General features: G+C 30.6%; 1 protein-coding gene across 1 annotated transcript in view; it reads left to right on the top strand.

The window, feature by feature from the left end:
* Positions 1-337, top strand: part of LOC119585732 (transient receptor potential channel pyrexia-like) — a gene marked incomplete in the record, with an annotated part of 81,321 nt that overhangs the window by 71,332 nt on the left and 9,652 nt on the right.

The raw sequence follows: 337 nt of genomic DNA, 5'->3' as shown, positions 1-337 counted from the left end.
GCAGGATATACATAGAAGAAAAAAAGGCAAAACTGAGAAAAGGAAATTAGCAAGAAATGTGAATGAAAGGGAGAATAAGTAAACAAAGAAAAGAATAACATGATGTTTGTTTATGCGATGTTTTTGTTTGTTTATGTACTGCATTTGGTTATCTCAGATTCTATTATTAGGCCTATGTCAGTATGCATGACAATGACAGGTAATAGTGAATGATAACAGGGATGAACAAATAACTATAAAAAAATGGCAAATAATAACGAAAATGAACAACATAGAGAAACGGGAATAAATGAAATTGCAGATATATAAAGTCCCGGAAATTGTTATCAATTGCATG

This window comes from Penaeus monodon, chromosome 20, assembly GCF_015228065.2.
Source record: "Penaeus monodon isolate SGIC_2016 chromosome 20, NSTDA_Pmon_1, whole genome shotgun sequence".
Classification (NCBI taxonomy): Eukaryota; Metazoa; Arthropoda; class Malacostraca; order Decapoda; family Penaeidae; genus Penaeus; species Penaeus monodon.
The sequence above is the reverse complement of the archived record's forward strand: the minus strand, read 5'-3'. Positions and strand labels throughout refer to the sequence as shown.